This window comes from Panthera pardus, unplaced genomic scaffold (genome assembly GCF_024362965.1).
Source record: "Panthera pardus isolate Hobbes unplaced genomic scaffold, ASM2436296v1 HiC_scaffold_25, whole genome shotgun sequence".
Classification (NCBI taxonomy): domain Eukaryota; kingdom Metazoa; phylum Chordata; class Mammalia; order Carnivora; family Felidae; genus Panthera; species Panthera pardus.
In genome coordinates this window covers 4,603,501-4,627,814 of record NW_026526821.1, presented here as the reverse complement: position 1 = coordinate 4,627,814, position 24,314 = coordinate 4,603,501, and the positions used below count along the sequence as shown (strand labels likewise).

At 56.5% G+C, this 24,314-nt stretch overlaps 1 long non-coding RNA gene across 1 annotated transcript in view; it reads left to right on the top strand.

The window, feature by feature from the left end:
- LOC109253468 (uncharacterized) overlaps positions 1-24,022 on the top strand; it is an 86,178-nt gene extending 62,156 nt beyond the window's left edge. The window contains exon 3 of the long non-coding RNA XR_002074400.2: positions 23,916-24,022. This is a non-coding gene — a long non-coding RNA (uncharacterized LOC109253468). The remainder of the gene's footprint in view (positions 1-23,915) is intronic.
- Positions 24,023-24,314: the final 292 nt, after the last annotated feature.

Genomic DNA, 24,314 nt, shown 5'->3' with positions numbered 1-24,314 from the left:
GCGGGCACCTGCGTCACACCACCCGAGCCACAGCCCTCCGGGCCCACGAAGGTCACCTTGGAGGGGTCACGCTGCCCTTCCCCTCCCCATATCGTAGGCGAGGAATTTGGAGGGCTGGAGGTTCAGCCGAGGCAGAGCCCCAGGCCTCCGATCCCCTCACCGTCCCAAGCCCCCCCGGCGCCGTGGTCTGATCTGCAGTGGAAAATCCCCAGGCCCCATCCCCACCCTGAGTGCCGGCAGAGAGGTGACCCTACCTTGGCACTCGAGGGGGAGACACGGCTGGGGGAGGGGGCGGGGGGTTCAGATCCAGGGTGGAGGGGGACTTAGAAACAGCTCCCCTGAGACATGCAGAGCCCCACCGCGAGTCCCAGACAATCCAGACCACACAGGTCGGAGCCCAGCCAGTCGGCGGGGGCGGTGCTCCCCACCTGTGGGTCAAGGCCGCACGGAGGCCCACGCTCCTCTCACGGGCACATCTTGGGGACCAGGCGTCCCAGAGCCTTCTTAGGACCCTGTTTCCGCATCCAGCTTCTCCCACGCCTACCGGGAGCTGTCACTCTGTAACCCAAGGCCACCCTGCAGCCCACACTGATGCGGTCCCTCTCTCGAACCCGCTTTGGGTTGTGTCGCATTCTGCCAAAGTCAGAGCTCATCTGGAGCAGGCTGTTTGGGAACCGGGGGTCCCAGGACTCTCTCCTGTTCTCGAAGCCACCATCCGGGGAGCCACGTGCCAATATGACCGCAGGCAGTGAGGCCCAGCCCCTGCTCAGAGATCCCCCCTCAACCTGCAAGACCCTTTCCCACAAGAAGACCTTTTTCCTTTTGAATGGTGATGAAAACTTGGCCATCCCAGCCACAGGGTCAAGCGGGAGGCACATCTGACCCCAGGTAGGCCTCCAGGCGACCCCGCCTGCCCTCGGGCCCCAGCCCATGTGGGATTCTTCATCACGGGTGCCGGGGGCCCTCCACCTCCCTGAGCCTTCACTCCAAGCGCCGGGACCGAAGACTCACGTCCTCCTTAAACATGAAGCCCCGCTGCCCCCAGGGGCCGCGTGGCAAGGTAAAGCCCAAGGGGGCTCTGTCCCCAAGGCCACCCATCGAAGCAGCTGGTGAGGAGTGGGGAGCTGGGGTAGAGGAACAGATAAAGATACCGCTAGGTCCTGGGTCGGGGTTTTTCTCAGCCTCGGTCAGCAGAGTCTGAGCAGGCTGCACCCCAGAAATTCTCCGCATAAGTCCACGTGCCAGAGCCGGGCACACAACGGAAAGAGCCCGTGCCTTCCCCCTGCAGGCAGCCCCGGGCTCTGCCGCACCCACGGTGGCCGAGAAAGCCCCCCCCCTCCTGACCTCTAGGTTCGGAGGTGCCCCAAACATCCTGGGTCTCCCTCAGAAACTCTTCACGCTCCCCGCACCCACAAAGTCACCCGAAGGCCTCGACAAGGGGCTCCAGCCCCAGGCACCCAGGCCTTTCCCGAGGGAGCGTCCGCGATCGGCTCGGGAAGCCGGAAGGGGCTGCTCGGCACCCCTGGGGATCAGCCCTAGGACACAGCTGTGCCTCAGGGCAAGGTGGCCCGGAGCCATGAGTCCCTGTAAGCAGTCCACGGTATTGCGTCACGCAGGAGGCCGTTATTGGGTGCCTTCTGTATGCCTCGCCTGTGCGGAGTGTCACAGGGACCCCCGAAGAGGTGGACGTATCAGCTCTGGCCTCCAAGGGCCTGAAGTGTGGTTGGACAGAGACAGTCCCAAGAAATCACTGAGAACCAGATAAAATGGCGGGTGATCCTGTGGGTGTGTGCGCTTTTCGGGAATCCCATGCCTGTTTCCCCACAAGAGGTGGGGGCAGGAGAGGGGGTGTGGACTGCCCTCATACCCTTGGGTCGTCCCAGCCTCCCCTGCAAAGGAAAGGGTAGCACAGACCCTCTCACCCCCTGGCTGTTTTGCCCCCTGGGGCACGTGCGGCCGTGTCTGAGCCGTTTTTAGCTGTCACAACTGGGACACCCTGGGGGGTGGGGGGGATGGCAATCAGATCTGGTGGGGGGGGGAGTCCAGGGATGGCGCTCAGCTTCCCGCAGCGAGCAGGAGAGCCCCCAGCAGGGCAGCATCTGGCCCAGATGTTGACAGCACTGAGGTGCACAAACCCCGCTCTCACGCAGCAGTCAAGGGCGTGGATTTTAATGCAGCCAGATGTGGCTCCCGACGCGTGGACCCGGTCCGTAAGCCCTGCGACCCCGTCTCCTCCCCGGCAGGATGGGTGCACCTCATAGCACCTACGTAGGAGCTCGCTTCATCTTTGGGAGGACGGGATGAGAAAGAAGGCGGATGTTCTGAAGGCTCCAGGGCAGAGCTTGGCTCACGGGTTTAAGTCATCGTTCCCGCCACCATTAGGAGCCTAAAAATCGCCAAACTGGGACAGGAAGTCATGAGCGTCGCAGCCCCAACCCAGATTTTTCTTGCCCAAAGAACACTCCCCAAGAGAATGTGGGCGGTGACCTGGCTTCTCCGGGGGGGCGGCCGCGGTGCCCCCACATGTGTGCATCCAGAACCCCTCTGACACAGGTGACGGGCCCCGCCTCCCAGGGTGCTGCGGGCTGAGCAAAGAGCCCCAGTCTGAGCGTCCTCTCCAGAGACGGTCCCCTCCCGCTTCTGTTGTTGGCTCGGGAATTACCGGTTCTCGTGCTGCTACGAGCCTAGGGGCTGGGACAGATGGGAGGCCTCCCTCGGGGTGCGTGCATCTTGCCTGAGAATGGCTTGCTCTTTTCCAGCACCCAGAAAAACTGGTGTGCCCAGGCACAAGCCTTGCCCCCGGTGCCCTTCACGGTGCAGGAGGGGAAGGTCCTGCCAGCCCCCGCCTAGGAAGGGCGTCACCTGGCCAGGCATGGAGGGCTGCTCAGGGGCCGCCTGGATGGTGGCCTTCCTAGCACCAGCTATGAGACCGAGATGACAGAAGCCGGCAGGGAGGGCCGTTTTCTGCTAACCTGTGACGACTTGTACAAGTTCCACGGGAGACTGCAAACTCCAAGGGAGGTCACGCGGTCAGACTTGCGGTTTCTGAAAGCCTGTTTCCAATCCCGAGTCTTTTCTGCGTGTTCTCTCCCCCGCCTTCCTTCCGGCACCCTGAACCTGACCTGCACCCAAAGTATTGCAATGGCCTCTTCGCTGATCTTGCGCTCTCCCGCCCCGTCACGCTCGTTCTTCATCGTGCTCCTGGAAGACTGATCCTAAGGTGTCTGCATTACAGGACCCCCTCCCTGCCACCGGCAAGCCCCACCCTCAGCACCGAGAGTCTCCGTCATCACCGCCACCACGGCAGCGGCATTCAGGGCCCCTCCGTGGTCTTCACGAAGCTCCCCGGTCGCTCGAAGTTCTTGTCCGTCCATCCGTTCAAGCACATACAACAGTGAACATAAACACCCCCCCGTGCCTGCCTACAGTCCAGTAGAGGGACACTAGAGGGTCAAGTGTGGAATTACGGCTGTGATCGGAGAGGCCTGGAAGGCCAGGCAGCCTCCGGGGCAAGGTGATAATAGAGCTGAAGGACAGGATAGTGAGGCCTGAGTCCAGAGGGAAGTAAAACTGATCCTGAACATGCCTCTGGGCAAGGTTGGCGGGGCGGGGCCCCCGCCCAGAAAGCGAGGAGGAACAGCATCTGTTGTAAGACAGGGGAGGTCGTGTGGGGTCCTGGATGCCAAGCTGAGCATATCGGTCTTGATCCTAAGCGCCATGGGGAGCCCCTGAAGGCCTTCGGGGCGCAGGGGGCAGGGGGCGAGATGAGACTTGCTGAAAAGAACGTCTGTAGCTTCCGTGCAGAGACTAGCCCGGCAAGGACGGGAGCGTGCGGGCAGAGCAGTGGGGGCCACGCCGCAGAGGTCCAGGGAGGGTGGGAAGAGTGGGCTCCACGTGGAGGAGTGAACAGGGAAATGGAAGGTTCCAGAGAAATCAGGGCACTGCAAAATCATCCTGTGTGCATAGACACGAGTTGAGGGTGAGGCAGAGAACCTGTTTGCAGAACATGGCTGGATGAAAACACCATTCCCTGAGGCGGGACATTCGGGAAGAAGGAGGCATCTGGAGCCTGGTTTGGGGGAGGTGAGGTCTGAGGGCCCCCAGGAGAGTCTGGCTCCATCCCGTGCTTTACCCGATGTTGTTTTTCAATCTGGGGGCCCCTCGTCTCACACCAAAACCTACATACGTGGCCTGGGAAATTTCCCCAGCCAGGAATGAGCTTCCCCACCCCCACCCCACCCCCACATCTGCCTCCATCCAGCCTGTAGAGACCCAAAACCTATCCTTCAAGTCAGGTGCTTCCTCCAAGAAGCCCGGCCGGGTGAACCAGCTGGCAGCCGGCATCCATCCGACCCAGAGGTGCCCGGCCACTACCTTGCAAGACCAAGGCCAGCTGGACGCGCCGCCCCTTACCAGAAGGGAGTCTGCTTCGACCCCCTGCCCTGCAGGCTAAGTTCCAGAGGACAGAAACCCAGCCCTGCGGTCTCTATAGACCCCCAACCCCACGCCCGGGGGCTTGCCCGGAGCCGTCACTCAGCCCAAGTGTTAACAACAGCCTCCCCTCTGCTCCCCAGAGTCCCAGAGCCACATGTCCGCGTCCGTGTGTGCATTCCAAACAGGCTGCGGGGGGTGCCTGCTAAAACACCTTTCCATCTTGCGCTCAGGGCCGAGGTCAAGCAAATGGATCTGTGCAGAAATGCTCTTTAAAATGCATTACGTGCAGGAGTTTAAAGAGACGCCCGCTGCTCGGTGAATTTCAAAAAGGAGCAAGCCAGTGATGAACGACCTCGTGTTGTTAGCAGGCTAAGGAGCGAGGGGCTCTGTCTGTCTGCCGGTAAATAAAGTGTGGTCATATGTCACCTTCGCGCTCTGCCGGAGGGAGGCTCCTCAACCTGTCGGACGGGAAAGCGCGGTTCCCAGCCCATCAGAGCATCATACAATAAGGTTCTGATTGGGATGAATTGTGGAAGGAGTCCCAGTGTGTGGGGAGGGGTCCCCACGCCCATCACGGGGTGGAGGGGGGGAGCAGGAGGGAGGGTCTCAGGTTCATGGCTCCTGGGCAGAGAGGAAACTTCTGGGAGACTGCCTCGAGGCACGGACAAGCACGGTTTGATTGGGGTTTTTTTGTTAACTATCCAGCAGCCACTTTTTTCCAACTTTTCCATCCCGGGCGACGCGGTGAGACGGGTCTAAGGCAGTTTTCTCCTCGCCCGGCTTCGCGGGGGAAGAAATTAGTTCGAGTTCATCTATAGTATATTAATTACATGCCTCCGTTTGCTCGCCTCCTAGAGCTATCGGCGAAATGAAAACCACGGTGCGTTATTAACAAGCCAGTATTCAACACGCCCCGTGTCCAGAGCACCCTGTTAGGCACCGTGGGGAGATCAGAGAGCCCGCGAGGCCGCCACGGCGCTCCCGGGGTCTGCAAACAGATGCAGGGCGGCTCGGAAGCTATCGCGGAGCCACGCATCGCTGAGTCCGAAGTGACGGTCCCGACACTGAGCAGATGAACTGAGGAGAGCGCTCAGGCAGAGCAGTGACAGGAGCGCAGAGGAGCCCCGCGGCTCCCTCTCACTTCGGGGAATACGGCCGGCTGTTGGCAGATTTCCTTTCTCGTGTATTACAAACCCGTCCCGAGGTTCCTCTGGGCCTGGGCGCTCAGCGCCGTCACGGGGCTGTGCACAGACACAGACACAAGATAAAGGATGGGCCCGTCCCGCCAAGGTGAGCGGGGCTACGATCACCCTGGAGAGACGGGTGTGGGCAATCATTCACACACCCTGTTCCTTCCGAGATGGACGGCTTCTCGTCGGGGCCGGGGAAGCTGGGTTTGTGACCTTGGGCAAGTTATTTGCTTCTGGGAGCTCCACCTCCCATCTGAGGACGGGTAGAGCCTGCCAAGTAGCACATCTGTCCCCAGCACATCTGTGGGCCCTCGCCGCACCTGCTGCTACAGTATTCCCACCCACGTTTGTCCTGAGAGGCAGCGCTTGATGTCTGGGCCACCGACTTGGCCTCGTGCAGAGAGGCCAGCGCCGCTCAGCTCCCTGGGCCAAGTGCTTGCGGGGGGCGGGGGGGAGGGGCGGGGGTCACGGCGCACAGTGCTGGGTGCCCGGCCGTCCTCCCGCACCATCCCGGCTTTCCGAGCTTCGGATTCTCCCGGTGGTTTGTTCTAACTCAACTTGGGGCCATTTTTACGGCGGGCTTCCCGCCTCCCTCCTGCTGAGGGGACCGCAGAGCATGCTGTGAAGACAGCACACTGACCGGGTTTGGATTTGGGTTGTACCACCGCCGAACACGGGCATATCGCGGCTGAGACTCCTCCCTGCCTCAGTCTCCTCATCTGCGGGATGAGGACGACGACCAGGTAAAGCACTTGAATCGGCACCTGACCGATTAGTTACTGATCGTGGCTATTACTATCCTCACGATGCCAATTTGAAGAGAAAGCGTGTGGCTGCTGTGGCAGGTGCCTCCCAAGGAGGTCTTACTTGGTCTTCCTCGCTGCCCGCCGCTCTGGTCGCCATCCCTGCGCGGCGACCCTGGGCGGGGCGTCACCGGTCTTATCCTGATTCTGGAGGAAAGCGTGACTCGCGAATCCCGGCCGCCTCCGGAAGCCCACGGGTGAGACTGGCCGTCTTCCCCCGCCCCCCCCCCCACCACCACCACGGGAAGAGACCACAGAGTGGAATATTCAAAATTGAGGCTTTCCCCCAGGAAATCCTGCCCCCGAGGTCTCGGGACCGTTGAGTAGGAATCCCTTCTGGAAATCACGGCGCTGCTCCACCCTGGGGGACGGGGACCGCTCTCTGCCATGGGGGTGGGGCCGTGAGCCACGCGTGGCTATTTGAAACACGCCAAACACGATAATCTCAGCAGCTAAGGAACATGCACAACTGTGGCAAGTAATCTGCCATTTTTCTCGCCTTCCGCAAGTTTGCAAAAGCTGGCGTGGGTTTTGCTCTGACACCACGTTGCAGTTTGGGGCGCTCAATTTGCATTTGGAAGTGCTTGATGTGGATTGAAGATTTCGGGAAACGTAAAGCCGAAAACACAGATAGACGCACCCGGGTTGTTCCAAACAAACTTCACAGTTGTCCAATAACTGAGCCAAGTGTTAGTTTTAAAATGTTCATTTTAATGAAGTAAAATGAAACATCTGTTCTTCAGTCGCATGAGCCACATTTCAAGTGCTCACAAAGCCGCACGTGGCTGGTGGCGGCTGATGGGACGGATAAAGAGCGGCTGCTCCAACATCACAGGGAGTTCTGCTCACTGGGCTCTAGAGCGGCTCTAGAACAGTGTGGGGGGAGGGGGGCTGCGTAGCAGGCCTGTGCCACCAGTTCCACGATCCAGACAGAATTTCAGAGCAGGGACTCTGGGGACAGCCATGCACCCAGTTCTGGCCCTGCGCCTCCCACCAAAGCAGCCTACCCTCCTCGCTCCCCTGGGGCCCCCCTGGAGTTCCCTGGGGCTCCTGTTCAACCCAGTGAACAGCTATAATTCCTTACCGTTTCTTGCACAATAAACTGAAACTTGCCTCTTTGTACCTTACACCTTCCCACCTTCCTTCTGTTCCCTGGAGCTGAGCAGAGACAAGCTGACTGCCTCAGACACACCACAGGCCTTCAAACATTCCAAAGCACCTATCGCATCTCCTTAATCTTCTCATCCTGTATTCTAAACCATCACACCTTCTCTGGTTAGTGCCATGGGAGGAGAAACCTAGTAATCAACTATCAGTCATTCACACTTTAGCGAGAATTTGCTCATCAGCTTGCTTTCCTCTGTAGGAGCAGGCGGTTCCACGACTCAGGGGACAACTTACCCCAGGCCATGGGGGGCCCAGCGTTAGAGCAGGAGGACCAATGTATAGTAGGACAGGTATGGAATTAGAAGGTTCACAATCTCTGGCCATTTGAGGCCTGGATGGAGGGGAGCTTCCAGAACTCTGTGTGGTCGGTTCCGATGAGTGTAATCATTCCCAGCAGGCCGCATCCCAGAAAGCCAACCGGGAAGCCGCAAGATGCTGCCACGGAGGCCCCACATGTGGCCCCTTTAGCTTAGCCTTCTCTGCTCCAACCAGCCCTTTGCTTGGAGGGTAGAGCACCAGACTCGGAGCGGGGCATGAAGATAGTCAAGGGCATGCCCTCCCTGCCGCTGCCTCAGACCAAACCCTTCTTAGATGGCCTTTCTTCCCTACTATGCCCCCAGGGTCAACGGCAGGGGCTTCCCACGTGCATTCCCACGGCCCCCTGCCCTTTCCCTGCTGTGGTAATGTGACACCATCCAGCTACTCATCTGTCTCCCCTGTCAGACACTGAGACCCCATCTGTCTCGGTTATTGTCCTCGGTGCCCGCCGCCTAACTGTTCGTCAGTTTCCCCGCAGAAGGGCATCGGAACCCAGTCTGCGGGTAGAAAACCCGAAAGGGGGCTATGTCTTTCCCGCTCGTCCCTCTATCCCCTGGGCGAGTGTCTTCAGTATCATCAGATCTTAAATAAGGCTCGTTGAACGAATGACATGACATGACAGCAGGTGACCAGAAATGGAGGTAGGCGGGGACGCCGGTCCTGTGTGGACACAGAGCCACAAGTCTCCGTCAGCCCAGTGCCCCTCTGGGATCCCTCCCAGGGACGGATGGCCCAGGTGGGTTCAAGCACACCCCCCAGCCTGCATCAACTGGGGGGGTTATAAGATTCTAAACTGGGGACATGCCAGGTAACTGGGCAGGTAGGGTTCATCTGTCCAAAGAGAGGTCTGCCTTTTGCCCAGGCTTCTGGGAGGAGGCCTCTAAGCCTTAGGAATGTCCTGCCTGATAGGGTGTCTTTGTTTACCTGGGGGCCTTGGGCCACACCAGGCAGTCTGTGCCGACAACATGATTTAGTGTGGGCGCCTCGGGCCACCCAGTATCAGCCTGACCTCTAGAGCGCCTGGAGACCGAGGTCGGCCAATGGGCCGTCAATCATGTCCACATGACCAAGCTCCTCCAAATACCCTGGGCGTTGGAGGCGTGGGGGGGCACCCGAGTGGGCAGGGCTCGTGCATGTGGGGATAGGAGCGGGCGCTGTCCGTGGTCCCAGCAGAGAGCCCCGCTGAGGCTCCTGCCCGGTGCCATCCCGGCCCTGCCCCTTTGCCGAACCACCGGTGCCTCTTTCAAGGGGATAAACCAAGAGCGTGAGGTTAAAGGCTTGCTGAGTTCTGACAGGACTTCTAGCAGATGATTGAACTTGGAGGTGGCCTTGTAGAGCCCCCTAGTATAGTGCAGTGACTTTGCACAAATTCACCGTCCGTCTGGGCCTATGTTTCCACCTCGAACCGAGGAGACGGGCAAAGAGTTTCTCTGGTCCTTCCGGGGGTATCTGCGTTGAGAGCGCGTGTGCGCAGGCACACGCGTGTGTTTGAGAGGCAGGGATGAAGGGCTCGCCACGGAACCCAGGCACCGGTGGGCCTGCCCCCAGCGCGGCCCCTAAGTCTGTGCCCCAGAGAGTGGGCACAGCCACAGCTGACTCCGAGCCACATGTCCAGGGCTGGCTTCTACCGAGCAGCTATTTGGGCCTGGCCTCGCCCAGGTGACGACACTGCTGCCCGCAGGACCCACGCTCTCCGGGCCGGGGAGGCTCCTGAGGCCTGTCTGGAAGAGGAAGAGGAAGAGGCTGTGGCCCCAGGGGGGCCTCCCAGCTTGGGACTCAGCCTGGAGGTGACAGGGCCACCCAGGAGCGGGAGACACAGGACACCTTGTGTCCACCCAGCTGAGCCTGAGGGGAGGGGTGTGCAGCGAGTGTGGGGAGCGTCCGGCCTGGTGCCCGCCCCTCCCACCCACCCTCCCCACCTTCTAGATCTTTCCTCGCACCTCAGGAGGGCCAACCACCATTCCGCCTGCCCTGGGGGCTGTCTCCTCACCTCCCTCCTCACATCACTGAGCCTCTATCTCCTCCACAGAGGGGGGGGGGACGTGACAGAACCTTCCTCCTGTGGGAGGGGCGGGAATCTCATCTCAAGATTAGCATTATCGACATATTATTACTGCCAGCGTGACTATCAGACTACTTTGTGCTAAGTATGGCGAACCGGCCCAGCCTGTGGCCAAGAGCCGGGCCCCGGGTGTCCGCGTGTTGAACTCCCAACTCCGCCATTTATCAGCCGTGGGACAGGTGAGCTACCTGCCCCGTGTGCGCGGCACCTTCCTCATCTCGAGGGCTGTTGTGAGATTCAACGGGTGAATGTATGTGGATTCATTTGTTATGTGGACCGCGTAGACGAGGCCACAGCCCAGTGGGTGCTGGCCGCGTGTTTTCTGTGTCGTGGCCGTCCCCCGCTGACCCCTCGGCAGCCCTTCTCTGTCCTCTGTTAGAGCCTCTGTGCCTCGGCTGTCTGCCCGCTGTCCACCCTGGGGGCCTGCTCCATCGCGGGTCCGGTCTCTGTAGGGGAGAGACCGGCCCTCGCGCTGCCCTGTGCGCAGGGGCCTCACCTCTGTGTTGGCATCCGAAGGCTCCTCGGTAAACGGGGGCCAGAGGATCTGAATTTACCCCCAAACGCTACCCCTCCCACTCCCTGGACGCACCGCCTAATGACTCCACGATGCTCGATGACCCCCTCCCAAATGGCGCCTGCAGAAGAGGCAGCAGCCAAGGCCAAGGGCGGGTCGAGGGCAGGGCTGCTGCTTCCCCTTCAGTACCTGGCGCTCGGCAGACACAAGGGCACTGTTGGAACAAGAGCAGGTTGCATGGAGCAGTAGGGGCGTGACGTGAGCTCTGTCTCAGGTCCACGTCGAGAGGGGCGGGAGGTGCCGCAGCAGGGAGGAGAGAGGGGCTGAGGTGGCCCTGGGCAGATGGGGTCCCAGGGACACGGACAACTCCTCCGGGAGAAGAGCTGGGCTCTGAGGACCCCAGTGAGTAGCGTCCCAGACAGAAGCAGCCGCAGAGACGTGTTGCTCAGCACCAGGAGAGGAAAGCACTGGAAGGGCAGCGTAGGGGCCCAAGGGCACAGAGACAGAGGCCTTTCTCTTCCTAAGCGCTCACAAGTCTTGGGCTTTAAGATCACATACGTGCGGGGCGCCTGGGTGGCTCAGTGGGTAGACCGTCCGACTTCAGCTCAGGTCACGATCTCAGCCCGGAGCCTGCTTCGGGTTCTGTGTCTCCCTCTCTCTCTGCTCCTCCCCCACTCACACTCTGTCTCTCTCTCAAAAAGAAATAAATGTAAAAAAAAAAAATTTTTTTTAAAAGATCACATGCATGCATTACTTTGCTGAAAAAGAAAACGTTGGAGCAGTACTCCACTTGCTTCTGGAATGGCTTATGCCAGGTTTGTCTGTAGGTCGCGATGGTGAAGCCGTCAAGTGGGAGGGGCACGGCAGCTAGAGGGAACCAGGTGGAAGGATGTCCATCAGGACACGGAGAGGCCAGCACCGCAGATGCGCTCGGACGGACGCAGGCCTCGGCACAGGCAAGAAGGACACGCGGGACGTCGGCCCCTCACAGTTTACGGGAGGCGGGTGGCGGCCGGCGGCCAGGTGGCAGGTACTTTGCCTTCATTTGTAAGGATTTCACTTCTTCCAATGAGCATGGATTTCTATTATAATCGCAAAAGAGTTTATGCGATAAAAATATGTAAAAATCGATGTAGAGAAAATAAATGTAACTTCACGTTCTTGCTAAACCACTCCACTGCTCAAGAAACCCGGGAGGGAGGAGCCGGGGGGGTGGGGTGGGGGTCGGGAAACAAAGGAGGGAAGGGGGGTCTGCTAGGGAGCAAGAGTGGGGCCAGGAGAAGGGGACCCTCACCAGCTGGCCATCTCACTCTTGTGGTCATGGACTTTCACGTAACATGGAATTTCTGTTAAAATGGCACTTCGATAACATGGGATTTCAGATGCATGGATTTCATATACATGAGATTTTAGATAACATGGAAATTCAGATACATGGAATTTCAGATGCATGGATTTCATACACATGGGATTTCAGATGACATGGAATTTCCGATGCATGGAATTTCAGATACTAGGAATTTTAGATACATGGAATTTCATATAACAAAGATAATTGTTTTAGGACAATTCTGTCCCACAAAATATTTGGGACAGACTTATACTCTAAAAGTGTCCGTTGTTCCTCTGAAACCCCAGGGTGACCAGGTGTTCAGTGTTTGAGTTTGCTTATTGGCAGCCCTGTGTTGGGGTGACCTGGGCCCCTCTGAGAGCTTGATAGAAGCCGTGGTCCTTCTGGAAAAGTGCCCTGACCCCACTCTGCAAACAATTCCAGGGAAGTCATGGAACCCTCTGAACGTCTATCCCTGGGTTTAGCCCGGGGCTCAGCAAACTTCTTCCGCAAAGGTCCGGGTAGTAAATGTCTTTAACAAAGGCAGCCACAGGCAACACACACACACACAGGCTGTACCACCAATAAAACATTATGGGAAAGTCACATTTCAGTTCCCATAAATAATTTCTGCATGTCAAGGAAAATCTTCTTCTGATTTTTTTTTTTTTTTTCTCAAACCATTTAAAAATGTAAACACCGTCCCTAGCTGGGCGGGTCATAGTGTGCCCATGACTGCTCTCAAGCTCCCAGCGGGGTCTCCTCTTGCTCCCCATACACTCCTTCTCCCCATTCCTGCTGCAGCCCCCTTAGGATGAGGCGTGAACAGTTTGGGAGGTGGGGTTTTGTTTTGAGAAAATGGTTGTCAGGGAAGGAATGAGGGCAGGTCCCCATCTTTCTCTGATGACCGAACAACAGATGCACCCTCAGCCTTGGGCCTCCAGCATCAGTGCTACAGAGGAGGAAGGCAGAAGTGGTCTTCACCGTTGAGTGGCCCTTCGCAGCTGGCGGGAGAGGACACGGGTGTCCTGTGTGGCTCATAGGATGTTCTTGGTGCTTCCCGGAAGGAGGAAGGGGCAGAGACGGATGGCCAGGGGGTCCGGCACCATGGCAGGTCACAGGCAACTCTCCTCGTGATGCCAGACCCTGCCCTCGGCACTAGCTGGGTCCCTGGGGACACGCCTCCAACTGGGTGGTGGCTTTCTTGGGGTGTCCGGGAGGGCAGATTAAGTGGGCCACCTCTTCTGTCTCTTTCTTGCCACTCAGCTGTCCTTGAGATGTTTGCTGACTGGCCGCCCTTCTGGTAGAACACACCAGCCACCGGCCATCCAGCCCTCTGTGTCGGACCCAAGGCTGGGGCCGCGTTGGAGCTGTGGCACAGGTGCCCCACACCCACACAAGGGGTGCGACCTCCCAATTCAGGGGGAAACACAGACTAGCTTGGCAAAGGGCCAGCGGGAGTAGCATGGCCTCTTTCAAGTTCGGTGCACCTCCGCGGGGAAGGAGGGTCAGAAAGGGACAGGGAGTGAGGGTCTCACGAGGCTGGACGCCCTGAATTCAAAGGGCGGTGTTTGCCGCGGGACCTGGTTTACCCCCGTGTCCCGGGGGGCCTAGACTGCTGCTGACCCGGGGGAGGTGCTCAGCACATGTTGGTTGAGTGAATACATGACATCATGAGCTCCAACATTCCGTCCTTGGCTGTGTTGCCCTTAGAAAGTCTAAAAGCTCTTCCTGGGGCGCCTGGTTGGCTCAGTTGGTTAAGCTTCCATGAGTTCTAGCCCTGAGTTGGGCTCTGTGCTGTGTGGAGCCTGCTTGGGATTCTCTCTCTCTCTCTCTCTCTCTCTCTCTCTCTCTCCCCCACCCCGCCCCACCCCTACCCTACTTGCACCTTCTCTCTCTCTCTCTCTCTCCAAAGAAATAAGCTTTAAAAAATAAATAAATAAATGCTCTTCCTTTCACAAGACTTCGCCTTAGAAGGCGGTTCCCTTCTAATGCCCTTTCTGGGTAAAATACAAAGTGGCTATTTCCCTTCTAATTATTCTTTTTTTTTTTTTTTTTTTTTTTACTGCCCTATCAAATCCCAAATCTGGAGACCAATCTCTCAGTGTGTTCATTGCCTGGACCGGAGTTTCGGCGCAGCACCTGGAAATGGCCCGTATTTACGTCTCCCCTATAAACTACAAAAGGTTTTTTTTCCACACAGGATGTTTCCGCCCTCCTCCGCCAGCTCTGGAAAACCAAGGCTCTGCAAAGTACTTCACGTCGACTCCAAGGAAGACACAGAGGACACTTTGGCTCAAGCCAACGAGTGAGAAGAGGCTTGTTTTGTTTTGTTTTGTTTTGAAGGCTGCGCGACGGAATCTACAAATTCGGCGTATGTTTTTGTTCGCTCCCCCAAACCCCCCGGAAGGAGGCGTGCCGCGTGGGGTTGGCCGACCCGGAGGGATGGGGAATAGTGGAATCCGTTACACCCGAATCACACAGCTGGAGGAATGAAAAGCGAGCCAGGCCCGAAGTACCCTGGGTAGCCAGGCAGGAGAATGAGTGGCGAACAGATGTGCTGAAATTTCATTAAAGAGGGTCTTGAAAATCAACCTGTCGGGATTAGACGCTTGTTCTTTCCGAGTGATTTTTGAATTTTCAGGGGTTTTTCTTCCCCCCCGAAAGGAAATAATTCTATAGGTTCTTCTCCCCAATCAGTAGCCTGCCTTTGAAATTAACCATTTGTCTGGCTTTCACTCTGATTGGGATCATGTTCCTCCTCAGTCTCTCTGAAGTGCTATTTTTCTGGGTGTTACTCGCTTAGCCACACACAATGTAACTTCGAACGGTGATGGAAAAAAAATTAGCATTTCCAGTGAACGGGAAAGAATGCATCTGATTTCAAAACGTGTACTTAAGAAAGAAAAAGTGCAACCAAATTGATTCTCCCAACTCCATAGGGCTTGTTCTGCCAAGCCAAACCTGAAATTCATTTTTTGCAAAGGGACAACTTTATTTATGATTCTTTAGAGGAAGGAAATATGAAGATCCAGGCACAGGAAGGGGGAAAAAAAAAAAAAAGCATCTTGAGGATTTAATATAGCTTGGATTAATCAAAGCGCCTGCTTTTAAGCTGTGTGCCCCCACAGAGGAGTGAATTAATGAGCAATTTATGCAATGAATATATTTTTTTCTTTAATTATCTGGGTATTTCAGACGAGCGTGCTTCTTCTGACTTGAATTCTCCAGATACTTCTCTGAAATTTTAGCTTCACTTTGCATGGATAATTACCGCCTCCAGCTGTTCGGAGAGCAAATCTCAAGGAAGTGGAAACCTCTCCCAACCCCGACCCTCATGCAAATCAAGTGGGTTTGCTCGCCAGTCATCCTCAACTGTAGCCTGAATCCTTTTGAATGAAGAATCCATTTTGGAATTATCTTTAGGCCGGTGTCTCCTAGGTCGGTTTGGGGGAGAGGGGTTTTTAAACGAGAACGCGGACCCGGGACCCCGACCCTGGAGAGTCGGAACCAGCAGGTCTGGGGTGGGGCCCAGGGGCCTGTGCTTTTTTTAAAGGTCCGTGAACAGCGCGGCTAAGCCCCCCCCCCCCCCCACCGCCGCTCTCCCCACTCACACCCGTTCAGTTAGGCAGGTTAGCCAGACGTTAGCAGGTTGGACGGCCTGCCCAGGGTCACCTCCAGACCCACGGCTGAACCCCAAAGGCTGAAATTACGGGAGCAGTGAGAAGCCAGACTTTCCTTTCTGGCAGCACAATCCAGACCCCCAAGAAATGTGGGGGGGCCCCTGGAGACAAGTCAACTTTGAGGTCTGTGTTGCTTCACAGGCCCCTGACCAGGCTGGCCCCAGCTCTCAGGTTCCATGATTGTCCCCGCTTCCAGGAAATGGGGAGGGGACAGGGGACACTGGGTGGGTGGAACCCAGGCTGTGGCCTGGAGCACGTCAAGGTCAGTCTTATCTCCCCCCTGCAGCTTTACCAAAATGGACAGTCAGGTTTCCAGAAACAATAGGTGGGCACCACCAAGAAGCCGGGAGCTATTGAAAGCTCTGGGCGGCAGATATCTGTTGGTGGTTGCCCCTTCTGCTCACAAAAACAATCCTGGATCTTACCTGAGTGTGGGGGCAGGGCAGCGGGACTCCGACAGCGGGGGGGGGGGGGGGGGGGGGGGGGGGAGGGCAGAGGTCGCATCTGAAGCCAGGGCCTCCAGGCCACCCAGCCAGCCACCCTGGTGTGGGTTTCGGGCACTCTGGTCTTTGGACGGCCCCTGCCCGTCCTCTCCTGGGCCCGTCCCTGACCAACCCCTCTTCTGAAGCCACAGGAGGGGACTCGGGGACCTGACCACCAGGGCAAGATCGGTGGAAAGACTGGATCCCTCTGGGGCCCTTCTCCCCTCTTGCCCAGCCCCTCTGGGTCTGAGGAGTCAGGACGTTCCAACAGGATCCCAGGTTCACGCCTTCCCACCGCGTCCCCCACTTGGGAGTAAAGGAGGGGGGCTGCTTCTGATGCAGGCTGCGACAGCCCCACACCGGCATCTCATCTCCCCCACCGAGAACTTTCGGGAAGCAGAAACCTCAAGTTCAGGAAAGTACGAGAGCGGCCTCTGCTTCCGGCCACCCCTCCCCTTTGCCACATTTCCATTAGCACCAAAATCACAGCCTCCAGGGCCTCCGAGGCTTCCCGGCTTGGATAATTGTTTCCTTATCTCCATTCACATTCACCTGCAACCTGCATTAGACCCTGCTGTATAAAACGGCGTCTTTCGGTACACGCGGCCAACTGAGTCCGGTGCCTGCCTCCCGGACCTCCACCCCGTGCCCACTCCTTCCTGTGTGTACTGGGCCCACGCCATTGTGACAGGGGGCCTGAGGAAGGCGGCCTCATACCCTCCCTGAGAATACTCTCCTGCTGCCTCGATGTCCCCACGTAGACAGGAGCTGATCTGGGTTAAGAATCGCCATCTTCTTGCCTTTCCCAAGCTCAGGCCTAATCAAAGTTGGACAGAAGGGTTCACTAGCCTTTCTAGGAGAAAATAACAACCCGGAAGGTGTGCGAGGTCTCCCGCACAGGAACCCAGGAGATAACCAGTCCCAAATAGCAGGCACTCTGGGTATAGGAGAGCTAGGGACCTGTGAAATACCGCCTCTGTGCAGCTGTGACTACACCCGGGCCCTCAGCCTGCTCTGCTAGGATTCTCTTTGCCCCAGTCAGGAGCAATCATCATGCCCTTCTCCACCGGAGCCGCTGCCGTGCGTTTCTGAAACGTAATTCAGAGCTCACTTTTGGTTAAGTGCCCCATAAAGCAGTATCCCATCTCATCGATCAGCCAGTTTTAGACCATACATCTTCTGAGGGGAGTTTTATCCCAGGACCCATTTCTGGTGCTGTCTGCAACGTATCTGAGATGGGCTGCAGGCAGGGGTTGATCCAGCCAAACCCCGGGGTTCACCAGGCTTCCCTTATCAGCTTAGGAATCGTGGCACTCCGGGCATTAATTGACCCTGGAGAACGTGAACAACGCATCCCACAAATAGGAAGTACACATAAAGACACATCTGTACCTTATCAAACGTAATAACAGAAACTCTCACCAGCTCGCTTTAGGGAACTGGGGACCACGGAGGCAAGAGCCCACGACTAGACGGTGTTGGTGGATGTGTTACAGTGTGGAAGGCACCAAAGTAATACAGAATATTAGCAACACACACACACAAACACACAAAATCCTTAGAAAACTATCGCACATTTTGGTAAAATTCCGAGGTCCAGAGAGGGGCCTGGATCTCCCCAAGGCGACACGCTTGAGCCCCTCATAGCAATTCACTGTGCCTGCCCCGTGATGTGTTTTTCAGAACAAATTAGCACGGTGTGTGGTTGGTTTGTGTTTTCTCGTAAAGGAAATGTAATTTTATATACTTATTTCTGAGCGCTTATTCCTGGTTCAAAAATCAAAACATACAAAAGGGTGTGCAAGGGAGGCGTTCTGTGGCCTCTCTCTCTCTCTCTCTGGCCTCCCCATCCCCCTCCTGGGAGCCAGCCAGCCTAGGGACATACTAGGTATATACAAGCTAATGCATACGTGTATATTTTTTCCTTTTTTTTTATAAACACAGATGGTAGCATACACTATAAACATTGTTCCCCCGCCGTGGCTTCAACAATGTGGTGACGCATCTCCTCTCGCTGCACAATGAGCCACCGGGTTCTGTTTTTAGTGCCACACGGTAACTCCGTTGCAAGGAAGGAACGGGGCTTATTTAACCAGCCGTCCACGGCAGGCATCTACGTTGTTACCAGTCTGTTTCTATTACCAACCACTCGGCCATGAATAAACCTGTGTATTCATCATCCCCGGCCCCGTACAGGACATCGGAAGGATAAATTCCCGGCAGTGCAATTAGCAAGGGTTTTAGAGTGCTGTTCACATGTGTTTGTGATGTTCCTGTCCCAAGGGGATGGAGGTCTGGGCCAAGAAGGTCAACGTCAGGGGACATGAGCTCCAAAGAGTTGCGTTCTATTTTCTCTGTTTCAAGAAAATGCCTCTCCCCAGTCTGGATCTTTGGGAAAACAAAACAACCCAAAAAACAAAAACCGGTAATTCGACTGAGCTGCACACCCCCTGCCGGGGTTCTCCGTGAATTATGGATTTTTAAAAAGATGGGAAGGGCGGGGAGATATTGAATTTCCAACCTGGTTTTATCTTACTTCATTGGAAGTTCACCTGCCACGGCCGCTGCTTGAAGCGCTGGCGTGCGAAGCGGCATCCGGGGCACGTCTCGGGGCCTCCTCGCCATCGGCCGGTGGGTTTATGCGCTCCTGAGAAACATGAGCTCTCCGTGCTCCCTGCTGACGGGGCCGCTGGGGCACACAGCCTGCCTGCGTGTCGCTGTTTGTAGGAAAACAGGAGCCCCCGCCTCAGGCCCCACCACGGCCTAGTGGGAGCTCGAGTTGCCCAAAAGACCCAGGGGCTCCTGGACCCCCAGGGGTCCTGCTGTCGCGAGGTGCTGTCCTAGGCCGGGTAGCCACAAAGGAAACACTTTAAAAAATATATATATATATATTTTTTAACGTTTATTCATTTTTGAGAGACAGAGAGAGACAAAGTGTGAGCGGGGAAGGGGCAGAGAGAGGGAGACACAGGATCCGAAGCAGGCTTCAGGCTCCGAGCCATCCGCACAGAGCTCGACGCGGGGCCCGAACTCACGAACCGCCAGATCATGACCTGAGCTGAAGTCAGACGCTCAAACGACTGAGCCACCCAGGCGCCCCTCAAAGGGAACACTTTTGAAGACGGAAAACATGGGCAGTGACTCAGAAATGCAGCAGGTCAGCGCCCCGATTCAGAAGCCGGAACCATCTCTAGGAGGCCGTCACGTTAAGCCACCAAGCATGTCCACGCAGGGGTTCTGCGCAGCCCATGGTCTTGAGACTCACGCACTGGGCCATTTGGCCTTGACTGGAGACGTTTCGGGTCGTCAAGACTTGGGGGGAGGAGGGGAGCTATTAGCATCCTGTCGGGTAGAGGCCAGAGAAGCTCTATACACCCTACAATGCCCCCCCCCCAACAGAGAATTACCCCGCCCCAATTACCAATAGTGCCTTGCTTGAGAAAGCTAGCCTCACCCCGGCACTGAGACGAAATCAAGATGGTCGGGGGACCAAATGCTATCTTTGAAAGGTGGAAGCATCTGGTCCTCTCCCCTGAGGGCGGGAGGCATCCTGGACCCGCTTCTGTTTCCCAATCTTTGGTACCCAGAAGGCCCCCACCGAGCACCCCACCCCCATCTCCTAAATGTCTGTGCTGCGAAAAATGTACACATCAGCTCAGAGGGGAAATATATGAGAGAAACAGTATCTCCGTATTCTTAACAATTTTTCTCCTCTGAGCTCAGAGAGCTTTTCCAGGACAACGTTACTTTATATTCCTATAATATAATGCAAGAAAGATTGCTCTTCTCACTTTCCAGATAGACATATTTTCCAGAGAGCTGTTCCTGACAGCTAGTTAGTGGGAGAACTGCATCAGAATCGATAAGTCCTGAATCCCTTTTTTTTTTATTTTTACAAAATGAAAACAGCCCTTCTTTTTCCGATTATAAAAATGATACATGCACATTGTTCCTTAAAAAATTCAAACAGTACAGAAAAACATAAGGAAGAAAAATAAAAAATTACCCAAACCCTTTCACCAAGAGATAAACAAATGTAGACATTGTGGCACTTATCTTTCCAGCCCTGTCTGCGGGAGGGTGTGCCCGCATTTTACACACGTCATTTCTCCTGTTCCAGGCTGCCTCCACCTGCAACTGACATTCTGGGCTGGATCATTCCCTGCCGTGAGGCCGTCCTGGGCACTGAAGGGTGTTCACCGGCATCCCCGGCCTCTACCCATTAGATGCTAAGAGCATCTCCCCATCCCTGAACTGTGAGAGCCAAAATGTCCCCAGACATGGCCCAATGTCCCTGGGGTGGGGGAGGGGGGGCCAAGGCTGAGCCTAGTTGAGAATCCCTGAGATAAACGGCATCATGTACCTACAGCTCTGTGTATACCCAATGTTTGGAGGGAGAGAAAAAAGGTTATGACTTTTGTGTCCTTTGGTATTTAGCATTAAAGGGGTGGGGGGTGGGGGAGGTCTGGGCCAGCCTGATATTTACGAGGTCAGGGCTTCAGGTAGATTACTTGACTTCTCCCAGCCTCACTTTTTGTCGTCTACAGAAACAGCGATAGGGCGCCTGTGTCAGGAATGACCCCAAGGTTCCATCCAAAGTTGTCCTTTGGGTGGTCTCACTGTGTACCTAGCTCGGTGCATCCTGCGGCAGGAACACCCCCCCCCCCCTCCCCCGGACCGGAAGGAGGTTGGCCCCTTCCCAGGGAGGACAGGCCGGCTGCAGGGTGATTTATTCCAGGCACCGAGGCAAGAGGGGCAGCAGGTGCCTGGTGCAGACAGTGTCGTGAGCTTCTGTTTGTGGGCTTTGTTTTTAATTCAATTCTTTTGGAAAACAGATAAGCACACGTCTGCTTCAATCTACTGTGCTAGGTTTTTTCTTCTCTTGTAAACTTTGGTTTCTTTTGAGCTTTAGATATTAAAAAAAAAAAAAAAGAGAGAGACAAATGTATGAGATCAGTTGGAGGTTTAAGCAAATTGGTTTATTCCACTGCCGGGGGAATTGGGGTGGATGAGTCACAGTCCTCGGCTAGTCGGATTTTTACAGAGTAGCGTATGGTTTCGATGCTGGTGAAAAGCCTCTGGGTCCTTGCTCTCCCCGCCCCCACGCATGCCCTTCCCCCACCTCTGTGCACACTCCCCTCGTCCTGGAAATGCAGAGCCCAGCACTGGGCGGTCAGGGCCATGTCTGCAGAGGGCCATGTCTGCAGACGGAAGCGCCCCTCCCCTCACCCATCCCAGCGGGATTTGGCTGAGCCGCTGACTGCTTCACAGAATGACCCCCACTCCTTAAAACATCAGTGCGACCCCCTGGCCTCAGGATAACAAGCACAATTCTTTCCAGGGCCCATAAGCCCTGCCTGGACTCCTCTTTCCCCCCTGCTCACCTGGCCTTCCTTGGGTCCTGCCTGCTCCCTCGGTCCCCTCCCACAGGGCCTTTGCACATGCAGTCCCGCCTCTTTGCCTGGTAATACCTCCCCGTCCTTTGTGCCTCGGCCCCACGTGGCATCCTCTGGGAAGGAAGGGACCAGCCCCTCTGTTGCACATCGTTGTTGGTAGCGATCTGACATGTGCTTCTGTGTTTATCCAATGAGTCCTGTTGGGCCACAAGCGCTTTGAGGGCGGAGGTCCTAATTTTGCTCAGTACTCTATTGTCAGTGTCGGTGTTTCACACGACGCTGGGCACAGTCAGTGAGCATTTGAAGGAAGGCAGGCAGGATGAAGGGAAGGCGGGAGGGGAGACCCCTCCATCTTTAAAAGCGTCATTTTTTTTTTCTTACCTTTAACATCCCAACCTGCCACATTCAAGTGGCTCGCGAATATCTTCGCTCTCTGCCTGCCCCCTCCGCCTCTCCTGGGGGCCCAAGGTGAGCATCTCCCATGTGGGCTGGGGGGGGGGGCACGTCCATTAAGCCACCTGCGATGGCCGTCCGCCGCCAGCCAGCACGTGGGAGGAGGAACAAGTCAGCGTGTCCCCGGCACAAGGGACCGAATGGCCCGCTCCAGCCTTTCCGAGGGGCCGTCCCCCGCCCGTAATGGAGAAATTATGTGAGGCGTAATTTATAGTAAAAATCAAATGAACGTTAATTCTGGTGAGTCACCCATGCAGAAAGGGCACCCGGTGGCTGTGGACATGGGCTGCGGCTGAGGACAGCTAACTGTTTAATCAAAGGCAGAGAGAGGACCACAGTGTACATTGTGGTGCCTGAAGTTCGGGCGGGCGGGTGGGTGCTGCTGTCCGAGCCCCTTTCAGAACTCTTCCCAGAAGGAAGCTGGGCCTCAGGAAAGCGGTGTGGGGGGGGGGGAGGGTGCCCCCCCACAAGCTCCCCAGTCTGGGTATCGGACGGCAGGCACCGCCCTCACAGCCCCCGCCCGGGCCACAGGCATCACAGCTCGTTGTGAAGGACCAGGCCGAAGATGGCTCCCCATTCGCAGGGGAGTGCGAATGCCCAGGACGCGGGCACATTCTCTTTCTGAGATGGCATCGGTCCCAGTTCACCTCAGATTATGAGAACATCTTGCCTTTTGAGAAAGTGAACCACGTCAGGGGAGTATGGAGAGATAATGTGGGGGCAGACGGGGCCTCCCCTGTATCTGCTTCTGCCCACAGAGCTCCCTGGGTTTTCTTCAACTTCTGCAAGCCACTGCCAGCGGCTGGGCAGGCCGGGCCCCATGGACACTCAGGGCCACGGGGACAGGGAGGCTCTGGAACCAGCGGTTCCAGCCCGAGGAGGCCTGGGCCTTTTCCCCCCGAGCGGTCCCAGGTGCACACACTGGGAGCGGGGGCTCTTCCGGGGCAAGAAAGCCCAGCCGCCCTCCTGGGCCCTGCCTCCGTCCCAACACTGCCCCTCTGGCCCACACCCTGTGTGGTCACAGCCAGGGCCCCGGGCGCCTCCCAGACACCAACTCTCCTGCCTCACCGTGTGTCCAGCCCGCCAACCTCCTCCCTCCCGTCCGTTTCACCCACATGAGGGTGAACCTGGACACTGGCCAGGACGGGGACGACCCCGGCAGGCAGAGGGGAGCAGCCCCCGCCATGCAGCCTGCATTCAGGCAGAAGAGGAACCGTGTACATCGTAAACACGCACATGCTGGGAGTCATGGCACAGAGAAAAGATCGGGATGGGGGGCGGGGGTGGGGATCCAGGGCCTACGTGGGCGTGCGGTTAGGGCCCATTTGGCCTCAGTTCTCTGCGTAGCCCAGAGCTGCATACGGGAGGGCCTGGGGCCTTGCTTTCTGTCTCTCAGAGGCTGGGCCACACACACCTGTATTTTAATGTTTATTTATTTTTGAGACAGAGAGAGACAGAGCATGAATGGGGGAGGGTCAGAGAGAGGGAGACACAGAATCTGAAACAGGCTCCGGGCTCTGAGCTGTCAGCACAGGGGCCCGATGCGGGGCTCGAACTCACGGACCGCGAGATCGTGACCCGAGCCGAAGTCGGCGCTCAACCGACTGAGCCACCCAGGCGCCCCACCGGTATTTTAAATAAACTTCCGGTGCGCCTGGGTGGCTCAGTCCATTAAGCGTCTGACTTCCGCTCAGGTCACGATCCCGTGGTTCGTGGGTTCGAGCCCCGCGTCGGGCTCTGTGCTGACAGCTCGGAGCCTGGAGCCTCCTTCGTATTCTGTGTCTCCCTCTGTCTCTGCCCCTCCCCTACTTGCGCATGCGCTCTCTCTCTCTCAAAAGTGAATAAACGTTTTTAAAAAGTAAGTAGGTTTTTAATTTTAAAACAGTTTTAGATTTACAAAAAAGTTAGGAAGACGGTGCAGAGTTTCTGGGTGCTCAGCACCCGTTTTCTACTGCCGTTATGCTGCTGTGGTCGTTCGTCACGATTCATGAACCAACACTGACACGTTATTAACTGATCTCAACTCCACGTGTTATTCGGATCATGGGTGGTTTTCACCGAATGCCCTTTTTTTCTGTTGCAGGATCCCACCCGGGACATGTTACCCGCAGCTGTTATGTCTCCTCTTGGCTGTGAGTTTCTCGGATTTCTCCGGTTTTTGATGACCTTGACCATTTTGAAGGGTGCTGGTAGGTATTCTATAAAATGTCCCTGATGTTCGGTTGACGCTCGTATTGGGGTGACGGATGTGGGCGGAAGCTCACAGACGTGAAGGTCTTCTCGTCCTGTCTGGGGCTGTGCGGGCAACGGGACTGTCACAGACCACGTGAGCCTTGGCCCCGGCGGGTGTGTGGTGCCCACTGTGGCCAAGATTCTACTCTGCAGACTAAAGGGACGTGGAGTTACGTCCCCGCTTCCTGAGGGGCATTTACCTGAATCCTTTGGAATTCTCCACACGAGGGATTGGTCTCTCTTACCCATT